The sequence below is a fragment of the Salvelinus alpinus genome, chromosome 2, assembly GCF_045679555.1.
Source record: "Salvelinus alpinus chromosome 2, SLU_Salpinus.1, whole genome shotgun sequence".
In the NCBI taxonomy this organism is placed as follows: domain Eukaryota; kingdom Metazoa; phylum Chordata; class Actinopteri; order Salmoniformes; family Salmonidae; genus Salvelinus; species Salvelinus alpinus.
In genome coordinates, this window is record NC_092087.1 from 127074447 (window position 1) to 127085508 (window position 11062).

Genomic DNA, 11062 nt, shown 5'->3' on the forward strand with positions numbered 1-11062 from the left:
ATAGTAAAATCGGGGTATAGTAAAATCGGGTATAGTAAAATCGCGTATAGTAAAATCGGGTATAGTAAAATCGGGTATAGTAAAATCGCGTATAGTAAAATCGGGTATAGTAAAATCGGGTATAGTAAAATCGGGTATAGTAAAATCGCGTATAGTAAAATCGGGTATAGTAAAATCGGGTATAGTAAAATCGCGTATAGTAAAATCGGGTAAAGTAAAATCGGGTATAGTAAACTTCTGGCAGAACATAATGTGATTGGAGGTAGGCCTACATTAACCAAAAAGAACCACTGGGCTACATGTCTGGGGCTCCCGAGTGGTGCAGCGGTCTAGAGGCGTCACTACAGACCCTGGTTCGATTCCAGGCTGTATCACAACCAGACGTGATTGCCGGTTGATTTGCGTACCTGCTTGGTACGGCAATTGCTCGGCCTATGACCGCAAGGCACTACAGAGGGTAGTGCGTACGGCCCAGTACATCACTGGGGCTAAGCTGCCTGCCATCCAGGACCTCTGCACCAGGCGGTGTCAGAGGAAGGCCCTATTAATTGTCAAAGACCCCAGCCACTCCAGTCATAGACTGTTCTCTCTACTACCGCATGGCAAGCGGTACCGGAGTGCCAAGTCTAGGACAAAAAGGCTTCTCAACAGTTTTTACCCCCAAGCTATAAGACTCCTGAACAGGTAATCAAATGGCTACCCGGACTATTTGCATTGTGTGCCCCCCCCCAACCCCTCTTTTTACGCTGCTGCTACTCTCTGTTTATCAAATATGCATAGTCACTTTAACTATACATTCATGTACATACTACCTCAATTGGGCCGACCAACCAGTGCTCCCGCACATTGGCTAACCGGGCTATCTGCATTTTGTCCCGCCACCCGCCACCCACCACCCGCCAACCCCTCTTTTACGCTACTGCTACTCTCTGTTCATCATATATGCATAGTCACTTTAACCATATCTACATGTACATACTACCTCAATCAGCCTGACTAACCGGTGTCTGTATTTAGCCTCGCTACTTTTATTGCCTCGTTACTTACTGTATATAGCCTGTCTTTTTACTGTTGTTTTATTTCTTTACCTACCTATTGTTCACCTAATACCTTTTCTGGACTATTGGTTAGAGCCTGTAGGTAAGCATTTCACTGTAGGGTCTACCTACACCTGTTGAATTCGGCGCACGTGACAAATAAACTTTGATTTGAATTTAAGTCCCATAGGGCGGCGAACAATTGGTCCAGCGTCGTCCGGGTTAGGGTTTGGCCGGTGTAGGCCGTCATTGTAAATAAGAATTTGTTCCTAACTGACTTGCCTAGTTAAATAAAGGTTAAAATAAATAAAAAAAATTAAAATGTCATTGCCACTTTTTTCCTAGACAAAAAATTGTTTATATCTCCATCTACTGGCTGCTTTCAGAAGTGCATGAGACAAGCTCGAAGCCATATCACAGAATATATCACATTCAATGAACAGCATAGGGAAAGTTTGGCCCACACAAAGACAGCAGGTCAGGTCATACACCCGCAGGGAGCCCTCTTGCCCTGGTCAAAATTGCACGAAAAATAAGCCTTTATTGGGGATGTAAACTGTGCCTCCGAATACATAAACTGTGTTATCCTTTGATGTGTGTGTGTGTGTGTGTGTGTGTGTGTGTGTGTGTGTGTGTGTGTGTGTGTGTGTGTGTGTGTGTGTGTGTGTGTGTGTGTGTGTGTGTGTGTGTGTGTGTGTGTGTGTGTGTGTGTGTGGACGTGTTTAACTATTCTTGTGGGGACCAGAAGTCCCTACAAGAATAGTAAACAAAGTAAAAATTGACCAACTGGGGACATTTTGTTAGTCCCCACAAGGTCAAATGCTATTTCTAGGGGGTTTAGGGTTAAGGTTAGAATTAGTGTTAGGGTTAGAATTAAGTTAAATATTAAGGTTAGGAGCTAGGGTTAGTTGTAGGGTTAGGGTTAGGAGCTAGGGTTAGGTTTATGGTTAGGATAAAGTTTAGGTTTTTGGGTTAGGGTTGGGGTTAAGGTTAGGGTTAGGGTAAGAGTACGGGTTAGGATTAGGGTTAGGGGTTAGGGAAAATAGGATTTTGAATGGGACTGAATTGTATGTCCCCACAAGGTTAGCTGTACAAGACTGTGTGTGTGTGTGTGTGTGTGTGTGTGTGTGTGTGTGTGTGTGTGTGTGTGTGTGTGTGTGTGTGTGTGTGTGTGTGTGTGTGTGTGTGTGTGTGTGTGTGTGTGTGTGTGTGTGTGTGTGTGTGTGTGTGTGTGTGTGTGTGTGTGAATAAGGACATTGTGGGCAGTTATAAGGACATTGCAACTTTCTCCTACAATCTCTGAAAAAGGAATAGAGCCACCACCAACCACATCACTAGATAGGGTACTGACTTTCACATACACCTTTGGCAGGGACAGGAATACACTTTGTTAGAGCCAATTTGGACATATTTCTATAAAAGACATAACTAGCAGCTCCATGTACTTTTGTGTAAATGTATATGATGAAATATTAGGTACGTACCTTTATGATTTATATTTACCTGATTGAGATCTATTCATTTTTTGTTAGTTTAACTTTGTTTTTGGCCCCCCTCTTGTCCATTCATTGTACTGTGGTAAGTGTGTTAGGATAAAGGCAGGAAGTTGGGCCTTTGGGGGGAGGAGTCCTAGCTTGACGCGGTATAGTCTTTTGACCATACAGACATAGCCTTTTCTGTTGTTCTGGGATTGATTTGCACTTTTCGCACCAAAGTACGTTCATCTCTAGGAGACAGAACGCGTCTCCTTCCTGAGCGGTATGACGGCTGCGTGGTCCCATGGTGTTTATACTTGCGTACTATTGTTTGTACAGATGAACGTGGTACCTTCAGGCGTTTGGAAATTGCTCCCGAGGATGAACCAGACTTGTGGAGGACTAAAAAGAAATTCTGAGGTCTTGGCTGATTTATTTTGATTTTCCCATGATGTCAAGCAAACCGGCACTGAGTTTGAAGGTAGGCCTTGAAATATATCCACAGGTACACCTCCAATTGACCAAAATTATGTCAATTAGCCTATCAGAAGCTTCTAAAGCCATGACATCATTTTCTGGAATTTTCCAAGCTGTTTAAAGGCACAGTCAACTTAGTGTATGTAAACTTCTGACCCACTGGAATTGTGATACAGTGATAAGTGACATAATCTCTCTGTAAACAATTGTTGGATAAATTACTTGGGTCATGCACAAAGTAGATGTCCTAACCGACTTGCCAAAACTATAGTTTGTTAACAAGAAATTTGTGGAGTGGTTGAAAAACGAGTTTTAATGACTCCATCCTAAGTGTATGTAAACTTCCGACTTCAACTGTACATGTAGGTAGAGTTATTGAAGTGACTATACATAGATGATAACAGCAGAGAGTAGTAGCGGTGTAAAAGAGGGGGGGGGGGGCAATGCAAATAGTTTGGGTAGCCATTTGATTAGATGTTCAGGAGTCGTATCGCTTGGAGGTAGAAGCTGTTTAGAAGCCTCTTGGACCTAGACTTGGCACTCCGGTATCGCTTGCCATGCAGTAGCAGAGAGAACAGTCTATGACTAGGGTGGCTGGAGTCTTTGACAATTTTTAGGGCCTTCCTCTGACACCGCTTGGTATAGAGGTCCTGGATGGCAGGAAGCTTTGCACCACTGATGTACTGGGCCGTACACACTACCCTCTGTAGTGCCTTGCGGTCAGAGGCCGAGCAGTTGCCATACCAGGCAGTGATGCAACCAGTTGGGATGCTCTCGATGGTGCAGCTGTAGAACCTTTTGAGGATCTGAGGACCCATTCCAAGTATTTTCAGTCTCTTGAGGGGGAATAGGTTTTGTCGTACCCTCTTCACGACTGTCTTGGTGTGCTTGGACCATGTTAGTTTGTTGGTGATGTGGACACCAAGGAACTTGAAGCTCTCAACCTGCTCCACTACAGCCCCGTGGATGAGAATGGGGCCGTGCTTGGTCCTCTTTTTCCTGTAGTCCACAATCATCTCCTTTGTCTTGATCATGTTGAGGGACAGGATGTTGTCCTGGCACCACATGACCAGGTCTCTGACCTCCTCCCTATAGGCTGTCTTGTCGTTTATCAGGCCTACCACTGTTGTGTCATCAGAAAACTTAATGATGGTGTTGGAGTCGTGCCTGACCATGCAGTCATGAGTGAACAGGGACTACAGGAGGGGACTGAGCATGCACCCCTGACGGATGTGTTGTTACTTACCCTTACCACCTGGGGGTGTCCTGTTAGGAAGTCCAGGATCCAGTTGCAGAGGGAGGTATTTAGTCCCAGGGTCCTTAGCTTATTGATGAGCTCTGAGGGTACTATGGTGTTGAAAGCTGAGCTGTAGTCAATGAATAGCATTCTCACATAGGTGTTCCTATTGTCCAGGTGGGAAAGGGCAGTGTGGAGTGCAATAAAGATTGCATCATCTGTGGATCTGTTAGGGGCGGTATGCAAATTGGAGTGGGTCTAGGGTTTCTGGGATAATGGTGTTGATGTGAGCCATGACCAGCCTTTCAAAGCACTTCATGCCTACAGACGTGAGTACTACGGGTCAGTAGTCATTTAGGCAGATTACCTTAGTGTTCTTGGGCACAAGGACAATGGTGATTTGCTTAAAACATGTTGGTATTACAGACTCGGACAGGGAGAGGTTGAAAATGTCAGTGAAGACACTTGACAGTTGGTCAGTGCATGCTCGCAGTACACATCCTGGTAATCCGTCTGGCCCTGCGGCCTTGTGAATGTTGACCTGTTTAAAGGTCTTACTCATATCGGCTGCGGAGAGTGTGATCACACAGTCTTCCGGAACAGCTGGTGCTCTCATGCATGTTTCAGTGTTATTTGCCTCGAAGCGAGCATAGAAGTAGTTTAGCTCGTCTGGTAGGCTCGAGTCACTGGGCAGCTCTCGGCTGTGCTTCCCTTTATAGTCTGTAATGGTTTGCAAGCCCTGCCACATCCGACGAGCATCAGAGCTGGTGTAGTACGATTCGATCTTAGTCCTGTATTGACGCTTTGTCTTTTTGATGGTTTGACAGAGGGCATAGCGGGATTTCTTATAAGCTTCAGGGTTAGAGTCCCTCTCTTTGAAAGCGGCAGCTCTAGCCTTTAGCTCAGTGTGGATGTTGCCTGTAATCCAATGCTTCTGTTTGGGGTATGTACGTACGGTCACTCTGTGGACGATGTCATCGATGCACTTATTGATGAAGCCAATGACTGATGTGGTGTACTCCTCAATGCCATTGGAGGAATCCCAGAACATATTCCAGTCTATGCTAGCAAAACAGTCCTGTAGCTTAGCATCTGCTTCATCTGACCACTTTTTTATTGATCGAGTCACTGGTGCTCCCTGCTTACATTTTTGCTTGTAAGCAGGAATCAGGAGGATAGAATTATGGTCAGATATGCCAAATGGAGGGTGTCGGAGAGCTTTGTATGCATCTCTGTGTGTGGGGTAAAAGTGGTCCAGAGTTTTGTTTTTGCTGATAGAAATTTGTTAAGACCGATTTAAGTTTCCCTGCATTAAATTCCCCGGCCACTAGGAGCGCCGCCTCTGGGTGAGCATTTTCATTTTTGCTTATGGCGGAATACAGCTCATTGAGTGCGGTTTTAGTGCCTGCCTCAGTCTGTGGAGGTAGACAACTACGAAAAATACAGATGAAAACCCCCTGGTTAGATAGTGTGGTCTACAGCTTATCATGAGATACTCTACCTCAGGCGAGCAAAACCTCAAGACTTCCTTAGATATCGTGCACCAGCTGATATCGTGCACCAGCTGTCCTTTTAGGGTGTGTGTGTGTGTGTGTGTGTGTGTGTGTGTGTGTGTGTGTGTGTGTGTGTGTGTGTGTGTGTGTGTGTGTGTGTGTGTGTGTGTGTGTGTGTAATTAGCTAATTCTCTTTATGTCCATTCAGAAAGTTTCCTAAAGTAGCGTGTCTGGATTCCATAATATAATGGAAATTATTATAACAACATTCTTTAAATTTAAGAAAATCAGGATGATCATCATATGTGTGAGGAATGACAGCATCTGACAATTTCGTGTTTCTTTCGAGTCCTTAATGCAATGCAACTGAAGCTGGGATTGAGGTGGAATTTTGGTCTGAAGAGTATTTTTTTCCGCTCATACCGGAGTAATAAAGGACTAATTATTATTTTATTTATTTTTTCTTCGTTTTTTTTTCTGCGCCCCTACTTCCCGCGCTATGCATATTGAACATTGAGATTGCCAAAGGCCACTGTCTTTGGCAAATGACAGCAGTGGCAAGGAGTGGAACGTTCATGAAAAAGACTGCTACCCAGACTAGATTATATATAGGCTATGCAACTCTTCTGCCAGGCCCTGGAGCTGCTGATACCTATGAGAATATTACAGCTGACCCAGGCAACACAGCTACCAGAGAGAACCCAAGAGAGTATAGGTCCAATTAAATGAGAGATGCGTATGCGTGCTAATTTGTTGTATGGCTACTTCGGGAATATGAACCCATCATGGCCAGAAAAGGTGAGGAATGTATTCTGCAATGGTTATGAAAATAAAAGAAATAGCAAAAATACTATATTTCTATATTTTAGATTCAGAAAATCAAACAGATAGATTTGATCTGTTCTCACTAATGGCAAATGGCTGCATTCTTGTTCGTATGTTTTCCTGTTATGTTTTTATGAATAAACTTATTTTTATCAAATCCCCCGTTTGCACAGAATACTTACTTGCCAGCTTGCAATACACTATTTTAACCACAAGCGTACACATGGTCTTAAGTTTGCGGGGAGTTGAAGGTGAGCACATTCTAATAGTCAAGATACATTTTTATAAATGCCAATTTTAGCGTGAAATCTGGCGCATGCACAATTTGAGGTATATTTTGTGTGCAAGCACGGTTTATAAATGAGGCCCCTGAAGCCTGTATTGAGAGACTTGGTGGCACTGCTAGCTTCCTCTCTGGGGTTTGACCTTGTCTTGAATCCATCAATAGCCTGAGCCTAGGTGTGTTGTAGGCTACAATATTAGGAGGAAATTATAGTCCTAAAAATGCTTCCCAGTTGCACTGACTCACCTAATGATGACTCACTCACTTGGTGATGGCCAATGCGTTCTTGCCAAAAGCCTCTCTTGTTATAGGCTACTTCTTTGCAGTGGCACAACTTTCGCTGAGAACATGGGGGGACATGTCCCCCCCACCCTCTGAAATTGCATTTTTGTTCCCCCCAGTTTTATCATTGGAATGTGATACAAAACGAGGCAACGGTGTGCTTTAGGTGTCACGGTCGTCAAAAGGTGGAGACCAAGGCGTAGCGTCGTATGCGTACATTCTTCTTTATTAATAAGAATGAACACTGAACAAAACTAACAAAATAACAAAACGAACCGTGAAGCTATACAAATGAGTGCTGAACAGACAACTAGACATAGACAAGAACTCACGAACACAAAAGGGAAAATGGCTACCTAAATATGATCCCCAATCAGAGACAACGATAAACAGCTGCCTCTGATTGGGAACCATATCAGGCCAACATAAACCTACACATCACCTAGACCTACATACCCTAGACTTACAAAAACCCAAGACAATACAAACTAGCATACCCACCCTAGTCACACCCTGACCTAACCAAAATAATAAAGAAAACATAGATAACTAAGTTCAGCGCGTGACATTAGGACCATGTGGACGCCGTTTAAACGGAGCGTTTATCTGACAATTTATACATATTATATACTTTGGTTTTAGAAGTGGGGGGCATAATATATATTTATTAACCTGCTTCTTAGTAAAACAATATTTGGAAGTTGATCAAATATTTTGGTAGACTACAGCAGACAGATTAGTCTTTTCTTTTCAGCAGGAGCCATTTGCTTTCCAACCTGTGTTTTTCCACAATTATATTTGAAATATTGTGAAAAGGCCTATTTTGTCTGAGTGCTGTTCACTGACAGATTTGCCACGTGTTCCCGACGGTAGTCTATGTCTTGTTATTGGGCTACACACAATCAATCCACAGCTAGGCTATTTTTTTTAATAAACTTTTGATCCTCTGAGGCTAAATTATAGGCCTCGTGATGTAGTAGGATATTCTGAATTATTTCATTTCTTTCTGGACAGCAGTAATTCTATACCTTTGGACAACTTTTTTATTTTTTATTCAGGGGTGCTGCAGCTCCTCGAGAACCCTTCGCACGGCTATGATTCTATAAGGAAATAAATGAAGTGCAACGCTGGAGAGATGAGAGTTGCAGAGTCATGTCTATTAGAGCTGAGGGAGAGAGACAATAGAAAGTGTTCCAACCATAAACCCAAGCTGACCCAACCAAAATCAACTATGAAAATCAATTTTTTCACATTAGTTTTTTTTTGGAGGGGCCAGGAGAATTAAGGAAGAGGCACTTTGATCGCTTTTGTTATAATTTGTACATTGCAAAAAGTGCAAGAAGAAAATGCATGCCAAGAGAGGTACCAGATCAGTCTCAAATTAAGCACTGGGGAAAAGTAATTGTTGAATTCAAACGTTCTGCTGACAGGTCCACAACAATTTGCCATTGTTTTCTCTTTCGGAAATAGACACAGTTCTTTCCTAGATTACAGCATAAATTACTGCAAAATATTAAAGCATTCTGCCAACACAGTAAATTGACCAGTAACTTATGTTAAATATTTTACAGTAGCCTATAGGCTACAGTATTGCTGTGCGATAGGAGAGTGACATCATTTCCTATTTAGTCTCAGAGAGTAAAGCAAGGCAGGACATACAGTTGAAGTCAGAAGTTTACATACACTTAGGTTGGAGTCATTAAAACTCGTTATTCAACCACTCCACAAATTTCTTGTTAACAAACTATAGTTTTGGAAAGTCGGTTAGGACATCTACTTTGTGCATGACACAAGTAATTTTTCCAACAATTGTTTACAGACAGATTATTTCACTTATAATTCACTGTATCACAATTCCGGTGGGTCAGAAGTTTACATACACTAAGTTGACTGCGCCTTTAAACAGCTTGGAAAATTCCAGAAAATTATGTCATGGCTTTAGAAGCTTCTGATAGGCTAATTGACATCATTTGAGTCAATTGGAGGTATACCTGTAGATGTATTTCAAGGCCTACCTTCAAACTCAGTGCCTCTTTGCTTGACATCATGGGACAATCAAAAGAAATCAGCCAAGACCTCAGAAAATAAATTGTAGACCTCCACAAGTCTGGTTCATCCTTGGGAGCAATTTCAAAACGCCTGAAGGTACCACGTTCATCTGTACAAACAATAGTACGCAGGTATAAACACCATGGGTCCACGCAGCCATCATACCGCTCAGGAAGGAGACGCGTTCTGTCTCCTAGAGATGAACGTACTTTGGTGTGAAAAGTGCAAATCAATCCCAGAACAACAGCAAAGGACCTTGCGAAGATGCTGGAGGAAACAGGTACAAAGTATCTATAGCCACAGTAAAACGAGTCCTATATCGACATAACCTGAAATTCCACTCAGCAAGGAAGAAGCCACTGCTCCAAAACCGCCATAAAAAAGCCAGACTACAGTTTGCAAGTGCACATGGGGACAAAGATCGTACTTTTTGGAGAAAGGTCCTCTGGTCTGATGAAACAAAAATAGAACTGTTTGGCTATAATGACCATTGTTATGTTTTGAGGAAAAAGGGGGAGGCTTGCAAGCTGAAGAACACCATCCCAACCGTGAAGCACGGGGGTGGCAGCATCATGTTGTGGGGGTGCTTTGCTGCAGGAGGGACTGGTGCACTTCACAAAATAGATGGCATCATGAGGCAGGAAAATTATGTGGATATATTGAAGCAGCATCTCAAGACATCAGTCAAGAACTTAAAGCTTGGTCGCAAATGGGTCTTCCAAATGGACAATGACCCCAAGCATACTTCCAAAGTTGTGGCAAAATGGCTTAAGGACAACAAAGTCAAGGTATTGGAGTGGCCATCACAAAGCCCTGACCTCAATTCCATAGAAAATGTGTGGGCAGAACTGAAAAAGCATGTGCGAGCAAGGAGGCCTACAAACCTGACTTAGTTACACCAACTCTGTCAGGAGGAATGGGCCAAAATTCACCCAACTTATTGTGGGAAGCTTGTGGAAGGCTACCCGATACGTTTGACCCAAGTTAAACAATTTAAAGGCAATGCTACCAAATACAAATTGAGTGTATGTAAACTTCTGACCCACTGGGAATGTGATGAAAGAAATAAAAGCTGAAATAAATCATTCTCTCTACTATTATTCTGACATTTGACATTCTTAAAATAAAGTGGTGATCCTAACTGACCTAAGACAGGGAATTTTTACTCGGATTAAATGTCAGGAATTGTCAGTATTTGGCTAAGGTGTATGTAAACTTCCGACTTCAACAGTGTAAACCCAATAATCTCTTGATTAACTAAATATTTTTTTTAAAAATTGTCTTTCGCATAGAAGTGTGGGCTGTAGCATTTAGCCTACTTTTAAATGATTTTGAATATACAATCAATCTTGCAGAATGCATAGACAGGCATTTGCTATAAACAGCATGCATGTTTTAGATGAAGTCACTGCAAAATATTAAAACCTTCTGCCCACCTCTACAGAAATGTGATCAAAATTACCATTGTGCTTTCTTTAAGATACTGCCTTAGCCCAATTACTAATAGTTCCAAATTATACAGCAAATAAAGTGCATTATTGACACCATTAAAGGTGAATGGAAGACATTTTCCAGGTGCGGTTTTAATGCTGATTCATGCCTGCAGTTTTAGGATAGGTATCAATCTCAATATTATTGTACATGTGCAGACTTTTCATAAATGGCACACACAGGAATTGAGTGTGACATTTACGTAACAGTTATAAATGAGGCGCCTGTGGAGGAGACAGATATGCGAATATCTAGCTCTGCAGTCCTGTGCATGGAGGCAGCTGAGTCCACTCCATTGGTAGCTCCACTGCACTAATCCCCTGCTTTCTATCTTTTTATCTATCACAATTTTCCAGCTCTCAGTTCTACTCTCTGCTGAGTACATATCTTCTCTGTCGGTGTCCTTGCCGAGT